Source organism: Lactuca virosa, chromosome 1 (genome assembly GCF_052849685.1).
Source record: "Lactuca virosa cultivar CGN04683 chromosome 1, Lactuca_virosa_CGN04683_v6, whole genome shotgun sequence".
In the NCBI taxonomy this organism is placed as follows: Eukaryota; Viridiplantae; Streptophyta; class Magnoliopsida; order Asterales; family Asteraceae; genus Lactuca; species Lactuca virosa.
Window position 1 is genome coordinate 298,796,124 of NC_136426.1, and position 15,980 is coordinate 298,812,103.

A 15,980-nucleotide genomic window follows, 5' to 3' on the forward strand; every position below is an offset into this window, starting at 1 on the left:
ATGATGTTCTTAAAAGTTATTATTTTTGCTGTTGAAGAAATGAAGAATATTTGGTGAAGAAATTATTTTGTGGTCTAGAAAAAGATGAAGAATTTGTTCCAGGAAACTCTTTTTCCTTGGATGAGAAGACACAAATTTAATGGGCTTATTTTCAAGAGAAGTGAATTTTTTTTTTTCCCAGCAACTTTTTCTTCACAAAAGGTATAAAGTTCTTATTCTTCTAACTTTTCCTACTGTGAATCTAATGTTGAAGACCATTTGGACGTAAATTGTGTTTGTGAAAAACACTTTGTCCTTTTTGCTCTTTTGGGTAAAGAGTAATTCACTCTTATTTGATTTCCCAAGCAAAAACCATGTGACTATGACAAATCTCATCACCTTTTGTCCCCTAAAACCCACTTGCACACCCTTTTTCCTCTGCCCAAAATCCTTTTTTTTTTGTCCTTTATTATTATAAAAAAAAGGATCAAAAAAAAAAAATCAAGATTGCTGATGACCGCAGCCTCGGTCACACTGCTGCCTTGTCCGCAATTCCTTCTTAAATTCCTGACCGCAGCCAAAACCCCTCATTTGCCCTCGGCTCGGATCATTGCCTTGGTTCGGACCGCAGCCTTCCTTCCCTGGTTCGGACCGCAACGCGCCTACTGTAGTCTAGCACCGCAACCGCTTATCACTCCATCGCACCGCAATCTTAGCTCCTGACTTCGGTTCCCACATCTGATTCGCCATCCTTCACCCTTGCGTCCGCACCCAAGCCACTCCATCCGTAACCAACCTCACCCGCCTCACCCCCTCTCATCCGAAGTCACCCACCAATCCACAACCCACCTCCCACCGCAACCACCCTCCATCAGCAGACTTCAGATCTACCCTTCTCAGCTCCTTCCTCCTCCCCCTTCCTTTTTCTTCCCCTCTCATCAGCCCTTCCCCCCTTTTTTTAAACCCTTTTTTTCTTTCTTAACTCCTTTTTTATTATTCAGCCACTTTTATTATTATCATTATTATTTTTAAATTTTTTTAACACCAATTTATTTTTTTTAACGCCAATTATTTTTATTCAGCTAATTTTTTTTAGCCATTTTTTTTATTTTAGCCAATTTTTTTTTATTAAAACCAATTATTTTTTTACACAAATTATTTTTCTAATACCAATTTTTGCCACAACCGAACCTTGGATTGTCACATTGGTTCATTTCATGCCGATTATTTTTGGAAGATTACTCCATACCGCAGTCGGACTTCATATTATTCTTTGTGATGCTTGCACCGCAACGGCGATTGATCAACAAAGTTTTTCCGCATTCTTCACACTATGGGATTATTATGACTTGGTTGCTTATTTTTAAGTAAGTGGACTTTACCTTCTTTGAAGCCACTTCAAGTGTTTCGGCACCGCAGTTTGGATATTTGGATATATATTTTTGGCACAACAGATTATTTTCTCAACACAGCTTCAGCAACTATGTCACCCTCCTCCTCATGACCACAAGAGTATCTCTTTTACTCTTTCTCGTTTCTTATCGAGACCATTCATACATCTAGGGAGAGCTCTCTTAGCTCTTGGTATCCGACACTCTCCATCCGATGATTTGTTGATTTTTGATATCCGCTCATTGGTTATCAAAAATAGGGAGAGAATATCATCCAGATTTGGTTATTGTGATTGTTTGAGTTTGGATTTTTGAAGACTTCTGAAGACGATTATTTATTTAGTGATGCGATGTGGCACTTATTTTTGGTCTTTACGGATCAAAATTTTGGCATTACTCAATGTTTTCCGATTCAGATTATTTATTATTCGGACTCTACCACATGATGATTTTGTGTTCACATCCGGTTCAAATTTTATGATTTCTCAAGTTTGGATTTGTGATATGTTGAAGACGAAGATTATTTTGGCGATGTGACGTGTCACTTATTTTTGATCCTTGGATTAAATTTTTGGCATTGTTGGACCATGTCTTTGGACTCACATTATTTTTATCCGGACTTCATTTTATGGATGCTTCACATTTTTAGCAGGTTATTCTTTGAAGAATTTCGGTGTATTATAATTCGAGAACTCGAGATGTTTTTTCAGACTTTTTGAAGCCGAAGTGTTTCTTTTATTGGATCTTCTACTTGTTCATGATGACCTCTTTCTTCGGGTGATTATGACTGGTTTGAAGATTTGGATCTTAATTTTTTTCTGCTTTATTGGTTGTGCTTTGAAGCCGAAGACCTTCATTGTTTAGAGATTCATGGCCAGTTTCAGACTTCACAGACACTTCAGAGTTTCAGAGACATTTCAGCATTTGGTTCTCACGATGTTTCATTTTATTACCACACTTGCTAGTCGGATTACTGTATTATAGCCTTGTATCACTTGTTGTATCTCTCATCATTTGTAAGCATTTAGGGAGAGAATGTTGGAGCATGGAAATGCTCTACAAATAATGAGTGATAGTTAGGTTGTATTTTCCCTTTATTGTATTTTGGTGTAAATACTCTCCCTCCTATATAAAGGGAGAGTTGGTCATCTCTTAAAAAAGCTAGCTCACTTTTCTTAGCTAGAGATTACTTTTGTACTTCTCACAATGTAATCTAGAGAGAGAGAAAAGTGGTGGGTTCTCCCACCTAGGGAGAGTTTCTCTCCCACCATGTTCTTCATTAATATTATTATCTCTCTTTGTTCTTAGCCTTCTTTATTCGAACTCATAATATTTTCTTCGTGTTCATACTTACAAAAACACGATTAATCTCGAGATATCTTACTTCCGCATCCACCGTTCGTATAAAAATGGGTTCATACACATCACCACTACTTCAAATATACCTGAGAGTAAATTATACGATTTGTCCCTCGTACCAGTGTCAAAATGCAGATTTAATCCCTATTTTCAAAAAATAACTCGGATCATCCATCATAGTTTAGTTTGTTGTCCGTTTCATTCCTAACATCGTTAACCGTTTGTTGTTCCGTTTAAGTGCCCCATATACAAGGGGTATTTCAGTCTTTTAAAATGAAAAATAAATAAATTGAATAAATAGATTAATGAAAACCTAAACCTAACCCTCTCCAATCTCTCATCTCTTCTCTAGCCTTTGTAACGCACATTCATCGAAACCCCCAATCCCCCTCCTTCTCTTCTCTATTTCGTCTGCAACCCACTATAGGAGCGTTCATCCACACCCTTTTCGTTCACTGGCCACGGGACACCAGGGAGACGACCATATGAGGCATGGCCACCAACGCAATCCACTTTGGCTTCTGTTCCTCCATCGACCTCGCTTTCTAGCCATAACCGACAACAACGTATTTGTCTGCGTGGAACCCCGATCTTCTATCTCCATCTCTAGTGAATTTTTGGTTTAGAACAACTGATCGGGTATCCCTTCTTCATGTTTTCCGGCGAAGAAAGAGGGTGACGAAGATTTTATGGTGATGAAAGGGGTGCCGAGTTGGAAGAGATATAGGGCACTTGGAGTCTTTAAGGAATAATTTTTGAAGGACTATAACACAGGGTTTCTACCGCCGCCCTTCACCATAATTTGCTTAACTGGGGATGTTGACGACCAAATTTAAGAAGAATCACAAGAAGTGTGGCGACGTGAGCGTTGGACGTGGTGGTATCGGAAAGCAGCAAAAGCATCCCGGAGGTCATGGTAATGCCGAGGTATGCACCACCATCAGATCCTCTTCGACAAGTACTATCCTGTTTACTTTGGTAATGTTCGTATGCGGTATTTCCATAAGCTCAGAAACAAGTTCTATTACCTTAAGAACGTGCATAAGCTCTGGTCAATAGTGCCACAAGACGCGAAGGTGAAGGCTTCAACTGATAGGTTCTAGTCGTCGATGTTACTCAATTTGGCTACTTCAAGATTTAATTTTGTGTTTGATTTAAACCCATATGTTTGCATTTTTAAACCTTTGATTGATTAAATTTGTGATTGATCAAAACCCTCGGTGTTTGAATGATTCACAGTTCTTGCAGGTCTTATTCTTGATGTTTGATACATTGTATTATTATGGGTTGATTTTTTTTCCTGTCGGAGAAGGTGTATGTGTACGCTGGGACTGCAGAGTTTGGGGCGGGGAAGGGGTGTGAAGTGTGGGCATAGTCCCCCAATATATTTTACACAATATAAATATTAAGAAAAAAAATAAAAAAAAGGATAAAAATATATCAGTAAGGGTAAAATCGTCATTTACTATGGGTTGCCGGCAAAAAAATAAACGGTGTTAGTGTTAGGGATGAAACATGCAAGTTTAAATTTAACAAGGGATGGTCCGAGTTAAAAATCGAAAATATGGACTAAACGTGTATTTTGGCACTTGCACCTGGGACGAATCGTGTAATCTCTATCTGTATATATATATATTAAAAGAGAAATCTGATTACATCATCTTCAACAATCAGGCCTATTGATTGCATTTCATTCTTAGATTTTGCACCATTGGATCATTTTGCTGACATAATCATTTACTCAAACCCTTTTATTTTTTGTCCACCAATTTTATAAAAAAATATCTTAGGTTTAAAATTAGGAAACTTAATAAGAACAATTAAAACTCACCAAAAATAAAAAGTTTAAAATTAAGAAACCTAATAAAGAAAATTAAAACTCACCAAAAATAAAAAGTTTAAAATTAGGAAACCTAATAAAGACAATTAAAACTCATCAAAAATAAATTAATAAGACGGAAGTGCCCTAATTCAGCCCTAATTCATTCATGTTCTTTCTCTTTAGCACGCCTCCATTCTTTTCTTCTCATCGACACACACACGGAAGTGTCGTAATCCTCAATCCCGAGCTGCTGAAGCTTCCTTCCTCCCTGCCAATCGCATACGACTGTGTTTACGTTTCACATTTGATGAACAAAATTCTAATTCTACTCTTGCTTTCAGGATTCTTCCTTCTCTGTCGAGATTTTCATATTAACAAGTCATCATCTATGACAACCGTCAACTTTAGGTCAAACAAAGTCAACAAGTCAACCCGGTCAACTCGACCAGTACTAGTACGTTAGGGTTTACACTATGTTTTCTAATGTACAACTTACTATTTTAATACGAAGTATCACTCAGAATTTACCAATTGTCAGTATAAACCCTAAGTAGGGTGGGAAATGTAACAACTCGATAAAATTCAACTATATATACTTCGGGGATAAATAACACTCAGACCTTCGCGTAGTGGAGTTCATAATCCTAAACACTACGAGGCAAAACCACAACAAAGACTACAAACACAATCTCTCACAATCTCTCTCTCCCAAATCTCTCTCAAATCTCTCCCAAATCTCTCTTAGTAACAAGAATCACACGTCCAACCTTTTCCATAAACACCCATACCATCCCAACCCTTTAATTTGTTGAAAACCACTCGAAATGGGAGAAGAAAATGGGAAACGACAAGTTCACTACGAACCCTCTCGCAGCGAACCCTCTCGCCCTCTCACAGCGAACCCTCTCACAACGAACCCTCTCCCTATCATAGCGAACCCTCTCCCTCTCACAACGAATGCTCTCGCAGCGAACCCTCTCGCAGCGAACCCTCTCTCAACGAACCCTCTCAGCGAACCCTCTCGCAGCGAACCCTCTCGGACACCACTCCGGATTTTTGGCTGTTTCGGACTTTTCGTCGTTTTTAAGAGTTTTTGACAGCGGATTTACATAAAACTCATATTTTTCACATCCTAGACCTCCTAAACTCATATTTTATGCACATCTTAAAGCTTTATTAAATATAAATCACACATTTGCATAAAATAATATCTAAAGTTAAAAATATATTATATAGCACAAGTGGATCAAGTGGATCCCCCATCAAACCCAATGTCACCTTTATGTCACTTCTCTAGTCTCCATTGGTCAAATCATTATCTATTAAACATCCCAATAACCCATCCACCTACCTAATTCTTCCTATAAAATAAGTGATCAGGAGATTTAACTCTCACTTCACTATTACTTCCAAAATTCCACTTTTCTCTCTACAAAAGAGCTCTCACCCTCTCTCTCTATAGCCACGTTTTCTTTCCAAAAAGTGTTCTTGGGTCCTTCCTCCTTATTGGTAAGTATTTCCTCCAACTTCGAAGATTTCTATATACTTCCATAATAATCATAAATCATTTACACACATATTAACATATTAACGTCCATAGGATCATCAAAATCTCTAAGTATTTTTCAAGTGCTCTTGACTTGAAACTCTTCATCCTCAACCTTCCACTCATCAAGAAAACACATAAGGTGAGTTCATACCCCTACATTTTCGATTTTTTCTAAGTTTTAGGGGGGGGGGGAATACAAGTTATGTCACTAAAACATAATCTAAACTTAAAGATCAACTTTTTATAGAAAAGTTGTGATCTATTCACGGACAGTTTCACCCATATTAAACTTAATATTTTTCAAAACTGTAAAATATGAAAATAGTTCAGGTCTATAACTTTTTAAAGACTACTCGCACGCGTTCATACGATTTTTCTACAATTTATGGTGATTTTTACAAAAATGCCTATCATTTCAGAACAGTTTCGGACCACTCTGTGAAAATGAACATTTTTACGCTGGTTAGGAACCACTAAAGGTCAGGGTAAAAATTATGGACAAATTAGACTCATTTTCTATGATTTTTTCTAAAAACGTGAACATAAAAGTTAAAGACTAGAAAAATGAATATCTTCGTACCAAAGACTCACGTATTTATGTTTGATGTAAAATAATTATTGGTTGTGAATGGCTAAGTATACTAGACCCTATGTAAGTATAAATATATATTCATATATTTATATATGGGTACGAAAACCAAATACTAAAATAAACTCTTGAAGAATGGTTTATGAATCATCAACACTTTGTAACATGTTGAGCAAAGTGTATAATATTAAGGAAATGTATATTGATTATTTTCATGCTATTTTATTTCCATGAAAAGGTGATAATCATACATATAAAGGTTTCTCATCACTACAAAACATTTATGATAAACTATAATCGGTATAGTTTATGAGTCTTTTACACTATGAAATTTACTATGGGAACTTATTATTCCACTTTCAGAAGGGTTTTCATTACACTATACGTAAACTCGTTGAATCAAATTTTGTGAGCCAAAATCTTCACGTACAAATCAGTGTACCTACAAAAGTCCTGTATTATAATCGGAGTCTCAAGTAAGAGAGCGTGATAGTGGTGTATAGATCTATATTGGGACTGCCAATCCCGCACCTAAGCTGCTTGCAACAACTAGACCGGCAGGTCTGGGGTGACAAATTTCCTAACATTCTGACGCCTGAAGAACGTCATAACAGGCCATCTATGTCGTTAGCACGTTTATAATAACTCACATGGGGAAACAACGATACATATAGTTTATGGGGATACATTCACTCAAACGGTTTTATATAATTTAAAACTGCATATACTATTATAAGTATGGAAAATACTTGTACATTTCGGTCTTTGGGCTTTAAGACTGCAACTCATTTTTAAAAGGAAAATATTGGATTTTCTGGAACGAACACTATATTTTTATAAAGAAAGTCTTTCAACTCTACATACAAACGCTTATGAACTCACCAACTTAATTGTTGACACTCTTTCAAAACTACTTGTATTCTCAGGTAATCACTAAAACATGTAACTACCAGCTTTTGAGGACGGGACGCTAAGGCGTCAGACAAATCATTTTTATCATCATATTGTAATTGATTTTGAAACATGTAACTCATGAAACAATGTAACCTTTTTAATTATATTTATGATGGTTGTGTTTGCTTTGGTCACTATTATTCTCTATGTTATGATACAATACATGATAATCACCCACCCCCGGACGTTTCCGCCATCCTGGTTTGGGGGTGTGACAAATTGGTATCAGAGCATTGTTTATAGTCAACTAAGTATATCAAACCATATAAGATATACAACTATAAATACAATGGGACTATAACACTCTAACCAAGAAATATACTTTTTAAATATAATAATATTTTTTATAAAAGTATACATACATGAATACATACTAGAACAATGTCATAATAAGAACAATACAAAAGTATTAAGATAAGTTGAACACTACGAGTAGAACTTAGGGTATGTAATCAAGTCTGGGATGAATATAGCCTGATCAACTATATTTATCCAAGATGTGACTAGCATATGCCTGGGAATGGTCTGATGGGTTTTGAGCACTACAACATTCCTATGGTGTATATGCAACCCTAATGCTTTAGATCTAGGTTTTTCTCAAGTTATACATGCAAATAATCATCCAAAGCATAAACCCTAATACTAGCATACCAATTTCGAAATTCATATGTAAAATAGGGTTTGGAACATTACCTCACTTGTTATGTAGCAATAACAAGAACTCCTTGACCTTTGAAAGCTTAGTGCCCCAATTGTTTCACCTCTAATGGAGTCACAAAAATCAAGTAGCAATGGAGAATTATGAGAGAGAGGTTAGGGACTCCTAAAATCGGCTAGGGTTTCTTATGGGATCATAGGTGCCGATTTTTAGGAGCTAGGGGTCCCTTTTATAGTTGAGGCTCTTAGGGTTTACAACTTAGAAACCCTAATTCCCTTGCTTAGGCCCTAAGCAACATATGGATCCAATTTGGCAAGCCTTGGACGAAATCTTTATGGACTCTCATAGAGATTTCGTCCACCCTATACCAATGGAGTCCATGAGCCCAAACTACAACTATTACTGATTTTCATAATCAGTCTCCATTTATTTAATTAATATCTTTTGATCACTAAATTAGTTCTTAATTAATTCTTGATCAATACTAATTAAATAATATGATTTCTCAATTAATATATTATTCTTATAACATATTAATAAATCACAATTAACCTATTTCACATAATTCATCCTATCAAATTGCTATGGTGAAGGCAACCCAAAAGGACCATGCTCATAATAAAATTAAGTACGTACCAAAAATAGTTATGGTCTTAGACACCTAATCCAACAGTCTCCCACTTGGATAAGTCTAATAACTATTATTGCAAGTACGACTTCAGAATTCGATTAGCAATCGTAGCTCTCAAAAGCCGCTGTCGAACTCTGATCTTATCTGTAACGCGTCCTTTAGATAAGGGATCAAATATTCCTCCATTCTAGATATCGTATGGACATGAGACATGGATTATAATCATTCTCTCTGTCCATGTGTTGTTTTCCGATTTTCGATTTATGACGACTGACAACAGACTACAATTGAACACATCAACATAGTCCAGGCTTGGCCAAGCGCTTTAGGGTTGTCATCACTAAATCATCGAGGGGCCCACATATATCGTTTTTATCCCACATTGGGTAAAAGGAATAGATAAACTTCGACTTATATGCTTGTACTATTTACTCACCAAATCACATACAACAATAAGTTTTATAACATCAAGTTACTGATGTGTTTACATATTATCAATGTGCAACCGACTCGTAAACAACAACTCATATGTCTCCGTTTAAAGAATATAAGATATTATCGTCTCAAAATCACTTGTGATAAAATCCATGAAGTGATTCATGTGAGCGTGGGTTTAATCCAATACTCAAATCTTATTTCAGGAGTACTCATGAATACTGCAGCAAACTTTTGCTATGACTAAACACTTAGACAATCTACAGACGGATTCATGACAGTCTTACCTCAATACCTACTTCCAAATTATGATCGGCTGTGGATAGTTTGAATAATCTTATTATTCGGGAAGTCAAAACATGCGAAGTGAAACACAAGAATAATCAAATCCAATATGGTCTCAACACTTTTGAGTATAAATAAAACACTTATTATTTAATCATCATATTGATTACACATTATTCATTGCATAATGTTTCGAGTAATCAACTTAATAATTGAATTAAAACAATAGTTATCCCATGCTCCAAGCATGCACACTATGTTTATCTATGGTCATTTCTTTGTGAAATAGATCAATTGAAAACATTTCCAATGATGCTCATTTCACAATTCCAAATCCTTATCACAAGTGTAAGAATACTAAATTCTTGTCACTATTAGAATGTGTTAGATTCTAACATTTTACGCAATGATCCTTTTGTAATGTCATAGCACCAAAGTTACAAAGACTTTGCCAATGAGATTACAAAGTGCTTTATTAGAGATTGTTATAAGACAACTCCATAGATATGAAGTCTCACATTCAAATTACATTCCTTTGAACATCCTTCTTGCATAAAAGTTTCTAACATTCACATAGATTCTTAATATCCAACTCCCAATATGGAAACGTTTTCATATTTTCCATATGAATATTCATTCTTAACAGAATCCCATCTATTAAAAATAATGTCGATATGGTCCGCCCATTACTATACTTCCAACTGCTCACAAGCGATAAATCCTTAGCGAACCTTAGATCGTCCTTGACTGTTGTTAAACTACTTTAGTCATATCCGGTTCTGGTCATTTTTTCCTCTTAATGCCCTAGGCATTTGGAAAATCAGAACATGTAAATATTATAGCATATGCAATCGATCCTATACCCGAAGCGTATGGGATACGATTCATAATGTCTTACATAAAGACGTGATATAATGTTTCCATATATATATATATATATATATATATATATATATATATATATATATATATAATTTTCAATGTTGAAACATTTCAAAATGGTATTCATATATGTTCATGACTAAGTACGATTAATACTTCAATCTAAGCTTTTAGATCCGAAATAAAGTATAAGTATTCTCTCCCTTACTATAGCGAAACAACTTTTCAAACTCTGCAACTTTGCAAATCAAAACTTTGTTTCCTATAAATAGCATTGCCAACTCGCAACACCTATCATAATGATTATGCTCCCACTAGCATAATAATTATGTCCTTAGTAGCATAAAACTTATGCTCCCACTAGATTTGACATGTACCCAGAGACCAGCTGGACTTCTAGAAATCAATACCTATTGACTTTCTTACCAAAGTTCAGATTTATGATGTAACACCCTGTTCTGAATTGACTCCTAGTCTGAGGCTGTGGCCCGAAGGTCGGTCATTATAAAGCTTATGGCTTTTAAGAAGGTAAGATCTAGGCCTATTTGGGTGCGGGTGATGTATTAGAAGTGATCCGGGTGCTCGGTTCGTGTTTTGAGGCCTAGGGGTATTTCGGTAAAGTGGCAGTTCGGGCTTTTGTTGAAAATGGACTTTTGTTAGGAAGGTCTTAAGGAAGGTATGAGTTGATAGAAGTGCAGGGCTTCTCGTCACCTTTCCGTGGATATAAGGATCGTCGGAATCGGGTTTATAAGCAAATAACAAAACAAGATTTGGAGCTATTATGCTCCATCTTCTGAATTCTCAGCGCGAGTACCTGTCTACTAGTCTCCTGAGAATACAAGTTATTTGAAAGAGTTGATCAGCAATTAAGCTGGTGAGTTCATAAGATTTTAGTGATGTAAGTACGTTGTAGAAAGTTGTTGTAAAATGTTGTTGAAATGTAGTAAGTTATAAGTTTTGTTTAGAAAAGTTCGCATGTTCCTCTAGAAAATCCTATATTTCCTACTTTGATGAAAGATACGTAAAAATGATTCTACAATCCTTTCTATGAGTACTAAATGGATACAAGTTATATAAAACTCAGAGTAAACAAACAATCGACTGTGCGCATCTGCCCTAAGCCCACAACCAAACAAGGAACAGGAAGTAAGGCGGATAGTACACATCCCATTGTTTGTTAGGTCATTGTTGTATATAACCCTGGCGTATTCACTTGTTACTCATGGAGTTAATTGTATTAGTTCATTTATATTTAATGAAAAGATTCTTTAAGAAAACCCTTATTTCTTATAATAAAATGGTGACCACAGTGATTACTTCTATAATCACTTAGTTTATACTGGCTATATATGATCTAATATCAAATAGATAGTTAATTGTGTAAATCTGCCCTAAGCCCACAACCAAACAAGGAACAGGAAGTAAGGCGGAAAGCACACATCCAACTACCTGTTGGGTATTAATGATATATAACCATGATGTATAAACTAAGGTATTATAGATTCAATCACCTAAGGTCCTTTAAGTCTATACTGGTTTAATAAAATGGATTAAACCCTTTACTGGGAAGTTTCTAGTTTTGTATACCAAAAGTTATGATTTGGAAAGTATGTTTAATACTAGAAAACTGTGCATTGACTTTGTGTCCTGTAGTAGTTCCATGCTATAGCATCTTAGTATGTTCGTTCTGTTTGTTTCTCATCATAGTATGTTCTCTTGTATAATGTATAGTATGTACTAGCTGTATTGTATGTTCTCTCTGTCTAGTATGTATGTATGTTCTGTTTGTTTCTCATCATAGTATGTTCTACTCATGTATGAACTGACTCTTTGTATGCTTCATTGTACTAGAAGTAATGAATAGTATCTTCCTAAACTATACCTATTATAGTTTACTAACGTTTGTACTTGAACTGTTATTGAAAAGACTCATTTTACTCCGAAGTTATGCTTGTACTTTAAAAACGGAGTTTGATTAACTATAAAGTAACATAACTTTAAAAGAGTTTTTAAAATGCTTTGATCACTTATAAAAGACATAAGCAACATTTTGAAAGATGTTAATAACAAACAATTACACAATTATCATTGTGTCCAACTTGTATTCCCCCCCTTAAAAGCATTTAAAATAGTTAAAAGATTCATTACGAGGTATGAACTCACCTGATGTGGGTGATTCAACGAATACGCGTGTAAGGATGAGAAGTTCCACGAATGAAGTCGTCCTAAATGACATATATTGGCATGAATGTAGTGTTTATAAGCAACTATTTGAAAGGAAACACCTTCCGGGACTAGGAAACACTTTGACCAAGTGTTGGAATCATATGTGATTCGTCAAAGGAAAGTGGAATGGCAATATCATGAGTTTACTACCATGGGTTTACGGCCAAAGGGAGTTTACGGCCGTAAACTCATGGTCAAACATGCATAAGTGTGGGTTTGAATGCTAGGGAAACTTGAGGGACTTTTGCTCTACACAAGGATGAGAAAGACCAACTCATTGGAAGCTTTTGATGAGTTTACGGCCCAAAGGAGTTTACAGCCGTAAACTCATGGTCATTATGCATTTGAGAGTAGTTTAAGGTCCTATTTCCATCAAGGAAGGGTTCTAGGTCACAAGCTTTGCATCTAGGAGGGTTTATGGCCAAAATGGCACCCTTAAAGGGGTTTACAGACATGGGAGATGGCTTGGCCGTAAACTCCTTTTGTTCTTGTGTTCTTGATGTTTTCAAGGCTCTAAGCATGAGCCCTAACTAGATATCAAGTGTAGGGAAGAGTACTTACGATATAGAGGCTTGAAATGGTTGATTTTGGCCAAGAACACTAGTGTGTGTTCTTGGTGTTCTTGGTGAAACTTGAAGATTTGAAGATATAGTTAAAATGAATGTTTTCATAGATGAAATCAACGAGTGTAACTAGGAGATGAAGTGTAATAACAAATCAAGGAAAGAACACTTACGTTTTTGATGATCTAAGATGACAAACTCGATGATACTTGAGAGGATTTGGAAGTGTTCTTGAGTTGGAAATGAGACAATGAATGAAAAGTGAAGGAAATGAGTCTTTAAGGGGGAGTTTACGGCCCACCTTGAGTTTACGGCCTTAAACTCAAGTGTTGTGGCCGTGAAGTCTAAGTGAAGAGGTTAGGGCTTGATTCGTTGTACAGTGTCTCTAGCAGGTTCATTCTAACACTCATTCCTTAAGTGTACTAGGCTTAAAACTCCTTAGAATGACCTTTAACCAGGCTAGAACTCATTACCAATGAATCTAATACTCAGTTGAGTTGACTGACTGAGCTTTTAAAACAAAAATTTTTCGGGTTGTCACATCATCCCCCCGTTAGATGGAATTTCGTCCCGAAATTAGCTTTCTTAGCAGCACTACTGGGGTTGCGCTCCTTTGATTGGCAGAATACCTACTCGTAGACCTGGCAACTTTGCCCTGGTGTTCATGATAGGATTCATACTTGGTCCATCTATCATTATCTCGTGTATACAAGTCGTATATAATTAGGATTAGTAAGACGGTCGGATGTGCGACTCTGCCCCGGGTCCACAACCAAACCAGGAACAGGAGATAGGGCGGAAACACACATGCTAAATCGGCTTAATCATAATCATATACCACCCTCGCGTATACCCTGAATAGTGATAGGTGGGCTGTATTCGTCCATAGCCTCTGTGCGCGAACTTGGCCTGTTGGATGAGTGGTATTTCGTGACGGTCTGCGGACATCTGACGATAAGGCTTCGGAGGACAAAGTACTCTTCACACGAGTACTTCGGTTTAGAATAAGAAAGATAAAACTGAGGTTTAGGTCGAACTGTCGATACGAATGACGAAAGTTTCGAGAACTTGCCGATCGAGGCGATTAGAAACATATGAACTTAGTATGGTGAGGACCACACCAATTCATGATGAATGATAGTAACGGACTCTTTACTGAACAAAGTTTTGGTCAATTTTGAAAGAAACGTCTGTTATACGATGATGTATCCCTAGTGTGTTCGATAATGTACTCCTAGTGTGTTCAACAATGTACTCTTTGTAAATGATCCAGGGCTTTCTGTTTTCCCTTTGATGTTAACACTCCTACGTATCGTACCGCTATGTGCGCATACATACAAATGAAAGTGCTTTGATAACTGGTGATGATACTTTATATCATGATCCTCCTGGGTACCACTACGATCGCCTGTCATATACAAGTTATGAATATTTAAGACGAATAAGATAGTCGACTGAGTAACTCTGCCTCAAATCCTCAACCAATTAAGGAACAGGGATTAAGGCGAAATCACTCACTCTAAGCCTGCAGCCTCTTAGTTATTCACAACCATGATGTATATGCTACGCCATCATAGCTTCTCTAAACGGATCTTTTAGTTCTCTTGAATACTGTGATCTATTTCAATATGTGAGTTATTATAATTACTTTTAAGTGTTATCCCCCAAGTTTTAATCTTATATGAATATAAAATAATTTTTCAAAGTAATTACTATTTCGAAAACGTACCGCTGGTCGTCGACGACTCTGGGGTAGATTCCCCTGCGGTGATCATCAGAATTCGTCCATCCGCTCCTGAGTTCTTTGCTATCGGGCAGTCCCTCTGATTGTGTCTAGACTCACCACAGCCATAACAGGCTTGGTTTTCTTCAGCACCGGGGACTTGGGAGATCGGTTGAGCCGGTGCCCTGCAGAAACGGACTGTGTGTCCCTTTCTGTGGCAGTTCAGACACTGCATTTGCCGACATACTGCGGTGTGGTGATAGTTGCACTTTCCACACTTCGGGAGGGTTCCAGCATATCGACTGGCAGGTGCTGGAGCAGCAGGCGTTGTAGCGGCGTACATAGTGCTCGCTTGTTGCTCTTGCAGGGGTTCTTGTGTTGTTCGCTTCTTTTTCCTCTTATTCCCCGACTTCTGTTTATAGTCATTTCCCTTTGATGGCTCGGGAACGAGGACTTCTACACCATGGTCAATGAGTCGCTGGGCCAGGCGTTTGGCACTATCGAATGTGGCTGGGTTAGAAGACAACACATCTCCTTGGGTCGGATCAGTCAGACCCCAAATGTATCGTTCTTTCTTCTTGCTCTCCGGGGTAACCACCCCAGGGCATAGTGCTGCCAGGTCGCTAAACCTGTCAGTGTAGGCCACTATGTCCGAGCCGACCATTTTGAGCTCCCATAGTTCTTGTTCCAGCTTTTGTACTTCGCCCCTTGGGTAGTACTCTTCCAGCATTAACTCTTTTAGGTTTTCCCAAACTATTGAGTTAGCCACTGATAGGGTCAGTGACTTAACATGGCTGTTCCATCATGTCAGGGGTCTGTTGGAGAAGGTGCAGGCAGCAAACTTCACTTTGCTCCCTTCTGGGCACGAACAGATTTCGAAGACCGAATCTGTTTTCTCGAACCATCGCATTAGAGCGATGACTCCACCATTTCC